We start from the raw sequence: 16,430 nt of genomic DNA, 5'->3' as shown, positions 1-16,430 counted from the left end.
AGACCAGTTTTGTGTCATTTGGGCATTATAGGGGGGCTGAGTGACCTTTGGTGTCCTTTATTAAATCATTAATAATGCAAAAACGATAATAGATAGAACGGAATTGTTAGCAGCACAAAACAGCACAAACGTAGCACTAACCAACGAGACCAGTTTTGTGTCATTTGGGCGTTGTAGGGGGGGCTAGGTGATGTCATAGTCTGGAAAAAACAATTGCTAATATCTTTAAAATATAAGCAGCACAAATGTAAATTTTTACGGCACAAAACAGCACAAACGTAGCACTAAAGAAACACACTTGAGTTTTTATTTGTGCTGATTGTAGGGGGGCCAGCTTCGCTGAGCTTTACCAAGTCCTGTTTTGTTGACCAATAAAATTTGTAGCAAATTTTTATGTTTTGTGTTTTTTTGTTACTTTTCATGCAACACATTTCCCAGCTGCAGCTTAACTAGGCTGATTGGCAAGGCAAATCCCAAAAAAATGTGTTCTTTGAAGTTACTTTCCTGGTGCCTTCATGGTAGCATATACATGGATTGTGGGTATGCTGCCATGGATAGGCACCAGGAAAGAAATTACAGAGCGGTAAGTATTCCATTTTCCATTTTAGTGCAGTGGTTCTCAGCCTCAGTTCTCAAGTACCCCCGACAGGACATGTTTATGGAATTTTATCTTGGCTAAACTAGCTGTCCAAAATGCCAAGCCATTGACTGATTTAAAGCACCTGGGCAAGATGAAGGAAAACCTGCAAACATGGCCTGTTTGGGGGTACTTGAAGACAGGGTTGAGAAGCACTGCTTTAGAGCACTGAGCTAAAATTGAGCTCCAGACAATCCTATTCTAATTTTGGGCATTTGAGGGAAACCAAGTGAGTGTTAGAACCCCTGCTTGTCTTTTTTAGGTTGGGCTTTGTGTCCCTTTTCTTAAAATTGGCTTCACTGCCTGTCACCTAGCCAAACAGGAAGTGAGGGTAAAACCCTACCAATGCCTTTCCTTGGGGAGACACAGGTCAATCTAACTAGTGTCCCCATTAGGCAAATTGCACTCTAGCACTTTGTTGTGTACACCCCAAATTATTTGGTATTTTGGGGTTTATTAAAGGCAAATCCACTCTGCAATACAAGTGTAGTTGCTGAAAATCTGAGGGGAGGCACTGGTGATTTTAACAGCCAATCATGTAGAAGCAAAGATGCTGTTTTTTATTTTCCTTGCATGTCCCCCTCGGATTTCCACCAACTGCACTTAGAGTGCAAAGTGGATTTACCTTTAGTAAGTAGACTTTCCCTGTTTTTTGTTATCTTGGGTTTACATTGAGGGGGAGTTTACATGCCACAGATTGTACATGAAGACCCCTTTCACACTGAGGTGTTTTGCAGGCACTAAAAATAGTGCTTGCAAAGCGCCCTGAAACAGCCCCTACTGTGTCTCCAGTGTGAAAGCCCTCAGGGGTTTCATATTGGAGGCGCTTTGAAGGCGCAATTTTTAGCGCCTGCAAAACGCCTCTGTGTGAAAAAATTATTGCAATGATACCCATTGTACTCTGCTAAAAATATATATAATGTTTGAGGGTTCTAATTAATTTTCAAGCCAAAAAATACAGATTTTAACTTGTAAATAGAAATAGGCTTGGTCCTTAAGGCCAGGTTCACACTTGTGCAATGCCAGACATCGCATGTAATTCGCAGCGCACTGCCATTCACATTACATGCGATGTCTGTGCGGTGCGATCTCTTCCATACAATTAGTATGGCTGATATTGCACCGCATTTGGTGCAAACATGCACAGGACCCTTTTTTCTGTTCGGACCAGAATCAGATCGCATGTGTGTTCACACATATGCGATCCGATTCATGTCTGAACTGTCAGTTCGCAGTGCGATATGCAAGCTGAACTGGGAGTGTCGATAACAATGTATTGACACTCCCTAGCGATTCACATATGGCAGTGTGAACTGCCATGCGAGTTGGTAACCCGCAGTAGGTTTGCAATGTTCTCGCATCGCATCAGTGTGAATTGGGCCTTAGTGGCTAGACACATTACATATTTATGGTCAAAATCTGCATAAGGCCCCATTCACACTGTTGCGATGCGAGAACACTGCAAATCCACTGTGGGTTCCCTCATTGCTCCGACTTGCATGTCAGTTCACACTGCCATATGCGAATCGCTGGGGAGTGTTAGTACATTGTTAATGACACCCCCAGTTCAGCTTGCATATCGCACTACGAACTGACAGTTCGGACATGAATCGGATTGCATATGTGTAAACACACATGCGATCTGATTCTGGTCCGAACAGAAAAAAGGGTCCTGTGCGTGTTTGCACCAAATGTGGTGCGATATCAGCCATACTATCTGTATGGCTGATATCGCACCGCACAGACATCGCATGTAATGTGAACGGCAGTGCGCTGCAAATTACAGACGATGTCTGGCATCGCACAAGTGTGAACCGGGCCTTAATGTATGCTGTGTGTGTTTGTTTTTTTTTTTTTATATAGATTTATTATAATATGTATATAGACACACACATGATCACACAGATAATATACATAGGGGGGGAACTACCCATAGACACACCCATGATCACACAGATAATATGCTGGAAATACTCCCCTCTTTGTGAGCAATATATTTTTCATTCTTGTTCAAAAAAAGGGGTTACAACATTACTACCTTTGGTTTCTTTAAGAACTAAAGTTCTGAGGGCCAAATCACACCAGATGCAGTTCCGAGCGCTTTTTTTCTGCACCGGAATGAATTGACTAGAAACTGACTGCATGATGTGAACTAGAGCCATTGGAATACATAGAAAACACTGCATGCGTTTTTAGTGCTAGTTCACACAAGACGTAATCCGTGCGCTTTTCACACCATGCAGTCAGTTTCTGGTGCAGAAACTGACTGGAACTGACTGTACTGGTGCAGAAAAAATGGAACTGCATGGAACTGCATCTGGTGTGAACTGGCCCTGAGGCTGAATCACACCTATGCAGTTTTAGTGCTTTTTGCATTTTGCAGATTTGCAGTACAGTCCATTTAACATTGTTTCCTATGGAACATGTTCTGTAGTGCAAATCTGCAAAATGCAAAAAGCACTAAAAATACATAGGTGTGAATCCAGCCTCAGGGCAGAAAAAAAAACGCATGGAACTGCATCTGGTTTTGTGCTGACACATTCTGAATAGGAGTTACTAATCAGCTACACCACCAGACACAAGCTGCTTTCTCTTTTTGGGTATTGACCCTTTACACATTGCACAGTGTATGGGGAAAGAATTGCTCAGATAGATGAGAAGATTTATATGTCATCCAATCACATTGCACAGTGTATGGGGAAATGAATTGTCCAGAATGCATAATACACAGACATGTATTAAGAAGATGTTTTCATGGAAGTTTCAGGTCCACCAATGATTATAGATTATCACCATACAATGCACGCAATTACATTTTGACAATTATGACATTTCACATCCAAGTCCAGGGAATATCTGCATCTCTAGAATGATTATTGAGTTGTTATCAAAAAGAAGTGAATGAATGGAATAAAACCGGAAGCAATATTCTCCATGTGATAAGGAAAAGCTCATTAACATGATCAACATTACAATGAGCAAGTGCCCGATGTCTGTTCTGTATTTAAGAATGTGTCTGCGCCCATGCGCGCAACGATTCCACGCATCCGGCACAAGCCACCAGCTGGTTTCTTTTCCCTTAAGTATGCGCCATATCGCAATAACTATTCCTGCTCACGCAAATGCGCCAACATGTTCGTAAATCATCCCCATAGTTTGATTGCTGCATTTTTAGGTAATCGATCTAATGTTGCAAACTATATTGTTTATTTAAAGAGCAATTCCACGCAACAAATGAAAGCAAGCAATGTGCTTTTACTCCTATCCAGTAAATACTGCAGTTCAGCTAAAACAGGAATGTTCATTTGGTTAGGGAATCCCGACATGATAGAAAACAGGGGCTTACATTAGTGACCTCTCCTTGTGGAAATGCTAGCTACTAGTTGCTTGATTTCAGAGCTTTGAGTTGCTGACCTAGAATAAGTATGCAGATAAGCTTTTCCAGCTTTTTCAATTTTCATACTTGTTCCAGGTCAGCGACTCAAAGTACTGACCCTAGTAGATTAGTATAACTTCAAGCAACAAGCATTTTCAGAAGAAACTCGGCAATGGAGTCACTTGTTTTGTCTCATGATGGGTTTCTTTTCCCTTTAATTTACTTTGTTCACAAACACATACTGCTCTCTCCAGAGTCATACTTGATACCATTATATAGCAGAGCAAGGGAATCAGAGCAAATTAGAATTGAGCAGAGCAAATAGAGAGTAGAGCATGGAAAGCAAATGGGTGGCAGAGAAGGGGAGTCAGAGTGAGAGTAGAATAAAGCAAAAAGACTAGAGAGTAATGAACAAAGAGGGACAATGCAGATCAGAGTGGAGCAACTGGAGTGAGAGCACAACAGAGAAAACCAGTATGGGGCAGATAGAGGAGCAGAGTAGAGAAAAGCAATTGGGGTGAGAGTAGAGAAGGCCAGTATGAAGTACAAATGGAGCAGAGCAATCAAGGTGAGAGGAGAGTAGAGCAGCGTAACATCAGCGGAACACAAAAATGCTGAGAGAACAGCAAAGCTCTGTTGGTCCTTTAATGTGCTAGCTGGGTTTTAGGGACAAGTGAATGTGCTCAGGTTCTGGGGGCCAAAAAACACTCCATCTTCATCAGGGTTTCCTTCCTGCGCATGCCAGGGTAAATTGGTGGAACGAGGAAAAACCCCAATAAAGAGGTTTTTGCTGGTCCCTGAAATGCAATAGATGTCTTTTAGTGCTAACCAATAAATTAGTTTGGACTCTTCTGTTTAGTCTGGCACACCTTCTATTGATACATATTTTTTCTGGTAACTAGTGTAGAGCTAACTCCCACAGGGGCAGCTGGATTTACCTATATAAGTTTTTTCCTATTTGGTGCAGAGGCAGCCAGGCACACAGCAAACTGTCCACTCTGGCTAAGAAAACTGTCTTTTTGAGGTTTATTGCTGTTGAACTTCAACAGGAGGAGAACAATGGGGAATGGAATACTCCAAAATGTAGCAGCGTTATTACTATCACTGTTAAATGTGACCACATTCCTTTTAGGCGGATTATTAGAAAACCAGCAACCACTGGTGAATGAATGAATAAATGAATAAAATATTTATAAAACGCTGCAAATGCCAACTGAATCGCCTCAAGGCGCTAAATGCGTTTGGTGTTGTCAGCTTCTAGAAGAGGCAGGTCTTGAGTTTTTTCCTGAAAGCCAGGTGGTTTTCTTCCATGCGGATGTGGGTCGGAAGTGCATTCCATAGCCGAGGTCCTTGGACTGCAAATCTTCTTTCTCCCTTTGCTTTGTAGCGGTATTTGGGAATGAGAAGGAGGTTTTGGTTAGATGATCGAAGATTGCGATTGGGTGTGTAGTGTTTTATTTTCCCTCGAAGGTATTGAGGCGCGTTTCCTTGTATGCATTTGTGGGTGAGGCAGAGGGTCTTGAATGTGATCCAATTCTTTAAGGTTAGCCAATGTAGGTTCCTTAGGGATGGGGAAATTGACTCCCATTGACTTTTTTTCCTGTTAACAGTCTTGCCGCCGCGTTTTGGATGACCTGTAGGTGCGCAAGCTGATATTAGGGTAATCCTATGTAGAGCGAGTTAGCGTAATCGAGTCGGGAATTGATGATTGTTCCAACTACTGCTGCTTTGTCCTCTTCTGTGATGAAGGGGATAAGTCTACGTAACAGGCGGAGGAGATGGTGGGATCCGCTAACTACCGATCCTATTAGTGCATCCATTGTCATTTCTGAGTCAAAGATAACTCCGAGGCTTTTGGCTTTGGTGCTCGGAGAGATGGTTTGTCCTAAGATGGTGGGAGGTGTCCACGGAGTCTTGTTTTTGGCATTTTGGTAAGCGTGTAGGAGAAGAATTTCTGTTTTTGAACTGGTGTCCTAACAATCATGAGTCATCACCACCTGTTCCAATCTGCTGTCAGCCAGGTAAACAATTGGTTAAAAAAGGGGGTTGCCCCCCCCCAATAATTGAGACCCTTCAGGTCTTGTATGGATTTTGAGGGGGCCCCATACAAAAAATAAAAACCTGCGTGTGGTCCCACCCAATATTCACACAAGAGCACATTCACACAAGAGCTAGCTGCTGCCATAACCCCAGTATTTAACTTCAAAGTAGCGATGTATATCCACGGTGGGCGGTCCGGAAGTGGTCAATCATGATGAATGAGAGTAAGTAGGCAATTGACTTTAATGGGGTTTAGATTCGGCACCCAATCTTTAGTAATTGCCAAACCTATTTCAAACTGAACTCAAGCACATTTGGCTCATCCCTATTGAGGAGGAGGAAGAAATTAAGGGGGTGCTTCAAATGGGGTGTTTTACCCCTCTTTGAAACAAAGGTAAAATTGGGGAATGTACTGCCATCATGTCAGAGGAACCCAAAAATTCCTTCCTTTGTGGAGGTGGTGCAAATAAATTTTTTGCTGCATTTCCTGATGGTGGCACTGGCAATATCCCCTGCACTGGAGGCATAGCTACAGGGGGGAAACCAATGGCATAGGCTGGTAGCCGTTTTACAAGACAGGGGAAGGACAGCAGCAACAAATGGAGGGGTAAAATGCTAAGGCAGGGGGAAAGTCAGGCAGCAGCAAAAATTAAAGACTAAAGCTGGCAGTTTTTTTTGTTCAACCAGTGGGTTGAATAAAGAAAAACTGACTCGATTTGCCAAAACACACGCAATGTGGATGCGGGAACGCTCCTAGCTTTGTCATTGTATGCTAACAGCGGGGAGACTTCCCCGCCATTAGAATACACAGATAAGTGCTGCAGCCTATAGCCTGAAGCAGGGGCGTACCTAGAACATTTGGCACCCGGGGCAGATCCTATATCTGGCACCCCCCACGTTAAAATGTAAAAACACCCCACTGTGCCCCCTGCATACCTCTGCATCCTTCAATATCTTTTTGTCACTACTATGTACCCCCTCTCCACAACTGCACCTCTGGACCCCTTTACATTACACAGCCCCCCACAGCTCTGGACCCTTGCATGTTACACAGACACCCCCCTAACAGTTCTGGACCCCCTGCATGTTACACAGACCCCCCAACAGTTCTGGACCCCCTGCATGTTACACAAACCCCCCCAACAGTTCTGTACTCCCTGCATGTTACACAGACCCCCCAACAGTTCTGGACCCCCTGCTGGTTACACAGACCCCTTAAAAGTTCTGTACAGACCCCCCTACAGTACAGATCCCCCTTCAGTGCTGACCCCCATTCAGTACAGACCCCCCTTCAGTGCTGACCCCCCTACAGTGCATACCCCCCATTCAGTACAAACCCCCCTCTACATTGCAGACCCCCCATTTAGTACAGAGCCCCCCATTTAGTACAGACCCCTTCCTACAGTGCAGACCCCCCTACAGTGCAGACCCCTGCCACAGTGCAACCCCCCCATTCAATACAGACCCCCCATTTAGTACAGACCTCTCCCTACGGTGCAGACCCCCCATTCAGTACAGACCCCGCATTCAGTACAGATTCCCCCTACAGTGCAGACCCCCCTACAAAACAGACCCCCCCATCCAGTAGAGACCCCCCTACAGTACAGACCCTCCCATTCAGTACAGACCCCCCTACAGTACAGACCCCCACTACAATACAGACCCCCCATTCAGTACAGACCCCTCCTACAGTGCAGACCCCTCATTTAGTACAGACCCCCCATTCAGTACAGACCCCTCCTACAGTGCAGACCCCCCATTCAGTGCAGACCCCCCTACAGTACAGACTCTCCCATTCAGTACAGACCCCCCTACAGTACAGACTCCTCCCTACAGTGCAGACCCCCCATTCAGTACAAACCCCCCTACAGTACAACCCCCCCATTTAATGTACCTTAGATGATGATCAGCACGGGACATGCACAGCAGGTCGGGTCCCCTCCTCCTGTGTAGACATAAAGGAGGAGGCGGGGCGGCTTCACTCTACTCAGCTGTGTGAGACAGCCAGGATTGCACAGAGCCGCTCAGACAGCCCGTGGCTGCGAGAGAAGGGGATAATTGTGGGCCCTGCCGACGGGTGTCACCCAGGTGCGGCCCGCACCCCCCACCCCCTTGTAAACCCACTGCAGCTCGCCTCTCATGCGTGCTCTAACCTGCCCTGTCACCACTGCGCCGGTGCCTAAACCCGCCCCACTGTCACCGCTTCGGTCACAGAAGGGGGGGGCGCCGGCCTGACACCCCCTGCCCCCCACTTGCTACGTCACTGGCCTGAAGCGCTGATTGAGTGAAAATATATCAACAGGGTGGTTTAGCAGAAGTGGATCAATAGACTCACATGCCTACAAAACAATATTTTCAATACATATCACTTAAACTAATTCATAAGAAGGGGGAAAAAAGGAAGGGAGCATATCAGATGACAGCAATATAAGGGGCAATATTACCATTAGAGGGGGGCGCCATGCATTGTTGACAAAGTTAATGTCTCTCTTTTTTTTCTTTTTATATCATTGTCAAGCAAATGTTGCGGGAGGCTGGGCACTGCCAAAAGGGACATGTAGCAATGTTAAAAAAATTATATTGTTTTGCAGGGGAGCAGCAATTTTAATGATGTTTTAAAGTCAAATAGTCAATAGCTTTCCGTCTGCTGCAAGAATAGAATTGAGTTATGCTTTCTATCAATGAATACAAAATTTCCTCTGATTGGCTGAGGTGGAAAGGTTGGCTAATGGCATAACAATCTCCACCTCAAGTAATCAGAGGAAATCTTGTATTTATTGATAAAAATACAAAGCTTCCTCTGAATGGCTGAGAAGTACTCAGACCCACTTAATTATATTCCAGCAGCATAGGGGTAGTTGCCAGTACTGCTGTGGAATATGGTACTGCATAATGTATGTAGCTGATGCTTCTATAGCATAATACAGAGTTCACAGAGGCCAAGTAACTAGGTAATGGAAATTGTTTGTTTGGACCAGCTAAACAACTTCACGACCACGCAGTTGTACTGCAGCAGGTTGGCTCTCCTGCGCGAATCACCGTCAGCTCACGCAGGCGCAGTTGTGGGCGGGCACACTCTCACGCATGCTGCATGAGCGTGTCCGCTGGTCGGGTGTTCTCGATGTCCGCCAGCGGCCCGCGATCGCCTAATACAGAGGCAGAATGGGGATCTGCCTTTGTAAACAAGGCAGATCCCCATTCTGACAGGGGACATGTCAGAGATCTTCTGTTCCCAGTGATCAGGAACAATGTTCTCTGCCATGTCCCAGGTAGTCCATCCCCCCTACAGTTAGAACACTCTGAGGGAACACACTTGATCGCCCCTAATGTTAACCCCATTTCTATAGCACTGATCAATGTCATAATGTCACTGGTCCCCAAAATGTGTCATTTGGGGTCAGATTTGTCCGCTGCAATGTCGCAGTCCCACTAAAAATTGCAGATTGCCGCCATAATCAGTAGAATCAATATAAAAAAAATCCCTAAATCTATACCATAGTTTGTAGATGTGTTAACTTTTGTGCAAACCAATCAATATATGCCTATTGCGATTTATTTTTACCAAAAATATGTAGAAGAATATATATCAGCCTAAACTGATTAATAAATTTGTTTTTTTATATTTTTTCGGATATGTATTATAGCAAAACGTTAAAAAAAATTGTTTTTTTTCGAAATTGTTGCTCTTTGTTTATAGCGCAAAAAATTTAAATAGCAGAGGTGATCAAATACCAACAAAAGAAAGCTCTATTTGTGGGGAAAAAAGGACGTCAATTTTGTTTGGGTACAGCGTCGCACGCCTGCGCAATTGTCAGTCAAAGCGTTACAGTGCCGTATCGGCCTGGTCATTAAGGGGGCAAATCCTTCTGGTCCTTAGGTGGTTAACAAACTCAAAATGACAGGAACCCTGGACTTCTGCTTTAAGTTAAAAAGTAAATGCACAAACCCTGGGGAATAAACCTGCATGTGAGGTGGCACACAACGTATACAATGTACTACAGCAAAACTTTTATTTACAAAGAAAATAGATATTGGGGGTTATTTACAAAAGGCAAATCCACTTTGCACTGCAAGCACACTTGAAAGTGCACTGAAAGTGCACTTGGAAGTGCAGTCGCTCTAAATCTAAGGGGTAGATCTGAAATGAGTGGAAGCTCTGCTGATTTTATCATCCAATCATGTGCAAGCTAAAATGCTGTTTTTTATTTTCCTTGCATGTCCCCCTCGGATCTACAGCGACTTTACTTCCAAGTGCACTTTCAAGTGCACTTGCAGTGCAAAGTGGATTTTCCTTTAGTAAATAACCCCCATTGTGTAAATTGCCACTAAATTACATTTTACTACTGGCCTTTTCCTTGTAAAAATGGCATGGGAACCCCTCAACATGCATACCAGACACTGAAGGGTCTAATATATATTTTGGGGGGACCTTTGGGAAGTCCCTATGCCATTAAAAAAATCCTTCAGGGAAATGTAAGTTAACAACATTTTTCCTTTCTAAACTGTCACTTTGCTGTAGTAAATCCTACAGTAAGAATGACCAAAAAAGCAAAAAGAAATGTGGGCGCCCCTCAAAATTCATATCAGAACCCTTATTGTTGATTAGGGTCTGTTATGGATTGTAAGAGTGAACCTCACTAAAAAAAATGAAAAAAACAGCATGGGTCCCCCCCAAAATCCATACCAAACCCTTATTTGAGCATGCAGGTTGAATGGCCAGGAAAGGGACAAGTGTGCACCAAACCCTCCTAAATTTTACAAGGCCAAATGCCCTCAATACAGGGAGGAGACCACACCTATGGGCATCCGCAGGTAGGGGCAAGGGGGGTCAAGTGCCCCCCCTGGCAGGGCTGGTGCTACCTATAGGCAAGAGTGCATATCAATCGGGGACACCGCGCTGCATGTCCCAGGGCCTGGAGTCACATATACAACATGGAGTGTGTGTGAGGAGTGATAGTGTTTGCGGCCCCTGAGATGGGGGGAGGCAGCGTGGCCAGTAGCTGGAAATACAAAGCTCTCCTGCAGTTGCCTGTTACCTTTCACATGCCGCAGATAGCATCTGCTAATGCTCAGTCCGACCAGATCACTAATGATTTATCTCCTCTCCTCCTCCTCGGCTCGGACTGCCGGCTGTGTGTGCTCTGCCTAGACATGTGTGAGAGGCCCAGCGCTCCCTATTAGATAGGGGCCCCGAGAACACCCACCACATTGGGGCCCCGGCCTCATCTGAGCTGCTTGGCATGTGCAGCAGTTGTTGGAGCCTTCCATCTGCCTTTTCTGAGGTTGGTAATCCATTATATTCTCTCTAATGTCATCTGAAGCTTGCAATATAGAAATTGAGGTGTGTATGGGGGTGTAATGTGTCTGTGTGTAATATGTGAGTATGGGGGTGTAATGTAAAACACAAAAAAGAGTATCCAGCGCTAACCCAGGAGGACCCAGGCAATAATAAACTGCTAGCAGACGCTAAAGGCTAATTCAATAAAAACCTCATATAAACATCAGTAAATAAAGTGCTGTGCAATTCATAAGAGTCCATAAATTGATAAAAACACAAGTGGTGTTGGTGTAGATAAACGAGCAAATTGAAGTGCAAGTGACACGCAGGAAACAAATCTCAAAGACGGGTGTCAGTGATCCCTCCACCGCACACAGATGGCCTCTCACCTCCCAAATTCGACCTGAAACAGGTCACACAGGGAGAGTCAGTAGCTGATGAAGTCTCGCCTACGGATGTAACGCGTACGGGGGTCAGGTGTTCGCATGACGTCACCCGCGGCCATCTCGTTCACTATCAGTTTCGTTTGTCCGCTGGCACTCGGACCTGAGTGCCGTTATATGTAAGTGCAACTTATCTTTTTTACCTTAATAAAAGATTGAACATTCAGAGAGCATTAGATCGCTTTGTTATCTCTTTCGACATGCCATATTATGTTGACTGAGATGCATCCTGGAGCGGCTATGTCCGTAGTGTTTGCCTGCATTGCTGTGTCAGCTACACTGACTCTCGCTATGTGACCTGTTTCAGGTCGAATTTGGGAGGTGAGAGGCAATCTGTGTGCGGTGGAGGGATCACTGACACCCGTCTTTGAGATTTGTTTCCTGCGTGTCACTTGCACTTCAATTTGCTCGTTTATCTACACCAACACCACTTGTGTTTTTATCAATTTATGGATTCTTATGAATTGTGCAGCACTTTATTTACTGATGGGGGTGTAATGTATCTGTGTGTATGGGGGTGTAATGTATCTGTGTGTATTGGGATGTAATGTGTGTGTGTGAGGGTGTAATATGTGTGTATGGGGTGTAATGTATCTGTGGGTATGGGGTGTAATGTTTCTATGTGTATTGGGATGTAATGTGTGTGTATGAGGGTGTAATGTGTGTATGGGGGTGTAATGTGTGTGTATGGGGGTGTAATGTATCTGGGTGTATGGGGGTATAATGTATCTGGGTTTATGGGGGTGTAATGTATCTGTGTGTATGGGGGGGTGTAATGTATCTGTGTATATGGGGGTGTAAAGAATCTGAGTGTAATCTGTGTGTATGTGGATGTAATGTACAGTATCTAGGTGTAATCCGTGTGTATGGGGGTGTAATGTATATGGGTGTAATCTGTGTGTATGAGGATGTAATGTATATGGGTGTAATGTGTGTGTGTGTATGGGGTGTAGTGTGTGTGTATGGGGGTGTAATGTATCTGTGTGTAATGTGTGTGTATGGGGGTGTAATGTATCTGGGTGTAATGTGTGTGTATGGGGGTGTAATCTATGTGTATGGGGGTATAATCTATGTGTATTGGGATGTAATGTATCTGGGTGTATAGGGTGTAATGTATATGTAATTTGTCCGCAGTCTCTGACCATCTCCTGTACTATGCCTGCAGTCTCTGACCCTGATGACATTGTCGAAAAGGGGCGGAGCATGGGTGACTTATTATGCCTCCCTGGACACCCATGACCACACCCCCTGACAAAGCATACTGATGAGGACAAGGACCTCTTCCCCTTAACCCTAAACCTGGTGGTTGTGGGAAACTGTGGGTGGGGGGCTTTTCAGCGTCTGGAAGTCACCGTTAAAAATATGTGGGTCCCAAATACTTCCTGCCCCCCCCCCACACACACACTTGAATAAGCAAGCAGTACATAATAAGGGTTTACATCTTCTTTAGCAGACCAGTGCCAACAAGCCCTACACTAATCTGTTCCTATGAATGTTATCAGCAGCACTTCCTATGCTTTCCCTATCGCTAAGCACATTGCCAAAATAGTTACTAGGAACCCACATTTTGATAGTGAAAGGACTTATCTGAAGACCATTTTACTAGCCCTTCTAAGCCAAAGTTCAAAGACCAGGAATTACGTTAATGGTAGTTGCTTGTTATGGCAGTGAAATCATGCAATGGTTTTCCAGCTTAGCGGATGGGTTAGGTTCGGCTTATAACCAAGCTCGGCCCAAACCTAAGTCTCATACCTAGTAGCCCAAACCTAAGTCTCATACCTAGTAGCCTTGTTTACCAAAAGGGGGTTCATGAGATTGTAATGGCTGGGCTAATTTAGGCTTCTATGGGAAAAGACAACATCTACATTAAATTAAGCTACCTATATCACTCTGCATCTATTGATAAATCTGACATGGTTTTCAATTTAAGGCCGGCCATATATGGAGCAAATTTCTTTCCTGCAACCATGAGTTGCAAAAAAATAAATTTGCTCAATTCCCCCATCAACACAGCTTGTGCTGATGCAGGAATCCCTCCTGCCGGGCCATTGTCTTTTCCCCATGGGGGGGTGAAGATGTCCCCGCCGGAAGACAGTGATTAGCAGCAGCTAGCGATAATCGCAAACGAATCCGGCATGCTGGTTGTACCCAAGTTGATTGATCAACCTGGTACATTCAGCCTTCCCATTAACGATTCGAATCTTGGCCGGTTCCTGCTGAACCGGTTGAGATTTGAACCATATATGGCCGACCTAAGGGCACATGCATTAATGCACATTGAAATGCATTGTGTGTTTTAGACAATTTTCATTTTAAATAAAAATACTTCAGTGGAATTGACCTGCATTACAAACCATAGGGAAACCTACTTAAATGGGATTTTATCGCATGCAAGGTGGTGTATCACCTTGGTATAAACAGACTGTACCAATCAATCAATTTTCCCAAGTATATAGTCATGGCCGAATTGTTGGCACCCCAGAAATTTTTCCAGAAAATCAAGTATTTCTCACAGAAAAGTATTGCAGTAACACATGTTTTGCTATACACATGTTTATTCCCTTTGTGTGTATTGGAACAAAACAAAAAAATGGAGGAAAAAAAGCAAATTGGACATAATGTCACACAAAACTCCAAAATTCTTGGCATCCTTAACTTAATATTTGGTTGCACACCCTTTGGAAAAAAAAATTACTGAAATCAGTCAATTCCTATAACCATCAATAAGCTTCTTACACCTCTCATCGGGAATTTTTGACCACTCTTCCTTTGCAAACTGCTCCAGGTCTCTCTTATTGGAAGAGTGCCTTTCCCAACAGCAATTTTAAGATCTCTCCACAGGTGTTCAATGGGATTTAGATCTGGACTCATTGCTGGCCACTTTAGAACTCTCAAGCGCTTTGTTGCCATCCATTTCTGGGTGCTTTTTGACGTATGTTTGGGGTCATTGTCCTGCTGGAAGACCCAAGATCTCAGACGCAAACCCAGCTTTCTGACACTGGGCTCTATTGAACCTCCACCATATTTCACTGTAGGTACTGTGTTCTTTTCTTTGTAGGCCTCATTCCATTTTTGGTAAACAGTAGAATGATGTGCTTTACCAAAAAGCTCTAGCTTGGTCTCATCTGTCCACAAGACGTTTTCCCAGAAGGATTTTGGCTTACTCAAGTAGATTTTGGCAAACTGTAGTCTTGCTTTTTTATGTCTCTGTGTCAGCAGTGGGGTCCTCCTGGGTCTCCTGCCTTAGCATTTCATTTAAATGTCGACGGATAGTTCGTGCTGACACTGATGCTCCCTGAGCCTGCAGGACAGCTTAAATTCCTTAGGAACTTGTTTGGGGCTGCTTATCCACCATCCAGACTATCCTGCGTTGCCACCTTTCATCAATTTTTCTCTTCCGTCCACGCCCAGGGAGATTAGCTACAGTGCCATGGGTTGCAAACTTCTTGATAATGTTGAGCACTGTGGACAAAGGCAAATCTAGATCTCTGGAGATGGATTTGTAACCTTGAGATTGTTGATATTTTTCCACAATTTTGGTTCTCAAGTCCTCAGACAGTTCTCTTCTCCTCTTTCTGTTGTCCATGCTTAGTGTGGCACACACAGACACACAATGCAAAGACTTATGCCGCGTACACACGGTCGGACTTTCCGGCATACTTAGTCCGGCGGACCAGAGTGTGCCGGACAATCCGCCCGTGTGTAGGCGCCGGCGGACTTTTCCGGCGGACTTTTTCCCAAAAGCCCGCCGGACCTAGATTTGAAGAAAGTTTTAAATCTTTCCGCCGGACTCAGTTTCGGGCGGAAAGTCCGCTCGTGTGTGTGCTGGTCCGACGGACAGCCCGCTCGTGTGTATGCTGGTCCGACGGACCAGATACGACACGAGGGCAGGGTATTGCATCTCGCGCTCGCTGCAATAGGAAAAACACATTTTCCTATTGCGGCGAGCGCGGGGCATACCAGGCCCTTAGGTCTGGTATGGATTATAAAGGGAACCCCCTACGCCGAAAAAACGGCGTGGGGTCCCCCCTAAAATCCATACCAGACCCCGATCCGAGCACGCAGCCTGGCCGGTCAGGAAAGGGGGTGGGGACGAGCGAGCGCCCCCCCCTCTCCTGAACCGTACCAGGCCGCATGCCCTCAACATGGGGGGTGGGTGCTTTGGGGGAGGGGGGCGCCCTGCGGGGCCCCCCACCCCAAAGCACCTTGTCCCCATGTTGATGAGGACAAGGGCCTCTTCCCGACAACCCTGGCCGTTGGTTGTCGGGGTCTGCGGGCGGGGGCTTATCGGAATCTGGGAGCCCCTTTAATAAGGGGGCCCCCAGATCCCGGCCCCCCACCCTATGTGAATGAGTATGGGGTACATGGTACCCCTACCCATTCACCTAGGGAAAAAAAAAAAAAAGTAATAAAACACACTACACGGGTTTTTAAAATAGTTTATTAAACAGCTCCGGGGGGGGATCTTCCTCCGGCTTCGGGGGTCCCTCCGCTTCATCTTCTCCCGGCGTCCGGTTGGTTCTTCTCCCGGTGTTAAAGTTCTTCGGCCGGCTCCTCTGCTGTCTTCAGGTAGCTCTCTTGCCAGCAGAGGTCCAGACTCCTGGGCTTCTGGACTTCTGGGCTTCTGGGCTTCTTCTCTTCTCTTCTCTTCTCCAG

Source organism: Aquarana catesbeiana, linkage group LG08, assembly GCF_042186555.1.
Source record: "Aquarana catesbeiana isolate 2022-GZ linkage group LG08, ASM4218655v1, whole genome shotgun sequence".
NCBI classification, from domain to species: domain Eukaryota; kingdom Metazoa; phylum Chordata; class Amphibia; order Anura; family Ranidae; genus Aquarana; species Aquarana catesbeiana.
Note: the sequence above shows the minus strand (reverse complement) of the source record.